This window comes from Rhinoraja longicauda, chromosome 43, assembly GCF_053455715.1.
Source record: "Rhinoraja longicauda isolate Sanriku21f chromosome 43, sRhiLon1.1, whole genome shotgun sequence".
Classification (NCBI taxonomy): Eukaryota; Metazoa; Chordata; class Chondrichthyes; order Rajiformes; family Arhynchobatidae; genus Rhinoraja; species Rhinoraja longicauda.
In genome coordinates this window covers 7,266,544-7,267,963 of record NC_135995.1, presented here as the reverse complement: position 1 = coordinate 7,267,963, position 1,420 = coordinate 7,266,544, and positions in this window count along the sequence as shown.

Here is a 1,420-nt window from a genome sequence, read left to right as displayed (position 1 = left end):
TCCAGAGATGCTGCCTGACCCGCTGAGTTACTCCAGCATTTTGTGATACCTGCGATACTTTGTGATCCCTCTGCTCTACAACACTTCCCAGATACAGGAATACAGAGGAATACAGAGCTTTATTTGTCATTCGGTACCGAGGTACCGAACGAAATTACATTGCAGTCACACACAAAAAAAAAAGAACACAAGACACATGACCCCAACACAAACATCCATCACAGTGACTCCAAACACCCCCTCACTGTGATGGAGGCAACAAAAGTTCCACTCTCTTCCCCACGCCCACGGACAGACAGCTCGTCGTTCCTACCATTCACTCCTAGATCCCTCTGCTCTACAACACTCCCAGAACCTTACCATCTCACTCCGAGATCCCTCTGCTCTACAACACACCCCATGGCCTTACCATCTCACTCCGAGAACCCTCTGCTCTGCAACACTCCCCAGAACCTGACCATTAAGTCCTAGATCCCTCTGCTCTACAACACTCCCCGGAACCTCACCATCCCACTCCGAGATCCCTCTGCTCTACACTTCCCAGAGTCCTACCATTAACTCCTAGATCCCTCTGCTCTACAATACTCCCCTGAACCTCCTGTCCATATGCTCCAGAGTTGCTGCCTGACCCGCTGAGTTACTCCAGCACTTTGTACCTGTCCACGTTCTCCACAGAGATGCTGCCCGACCCGCTGAGTTACTCCAGCACTTTGTACCTGTCCCTGCAGTAACAACCTTCCCACTGTGGTCTGCGCTGTTGTACTAAGAATCGGACCGCTATTGGGAAGAGACATTAATTAACGAGGTACATCTCTGTGGAGAACGTGGACAGGTACAGAGTGCTGGAGTAAATCAGCGGGTCGGGCAGCATCTCTGTGGAGAACGTGGACAGGTACAAAGTGCTGGAGTAACTCAGCGGGTCGGGCAGCATCTCTGGAGAGAAGGAACGGGTTGGCTTTCGAGTCGAGACCTTTCTTCAGACTGAGAGTCAGAGGAAAGGGAAACGAGAGGTGGAGACGTTGACGCACAGAGCAGAAAGACAATACATGATCACAGTCGAGACATTTACAGTGTGTAGATACGGGATAGGAGAATAACGTTTAGTGCAAGGTAAAGCCACCAAAGTCTGATCGATAGTCCAAGGGTCATCAAAGAGGCAGATAGTAGTTCAGCACCGCTCTCTGGTTGTGGCGGAATAGTTCAGTTGCCTGACAACTGTAGACAATAGACAACAATACATCGATAAGATCCCCTCTCATCCTTCTAAATTCCAGTGTATAACAGCTGGGATGAAACTGTCCCTGAAACTGGAATGCCCAGAGACTCTCTCACCCTGTCTCCCCCTCTCCCCCCCCCTCTCTCTCTCTCTCTCTTTTTTTTCTCCCCCCCCCCTCTCTCTGCCCCCTCTCTCCCTCTCTCC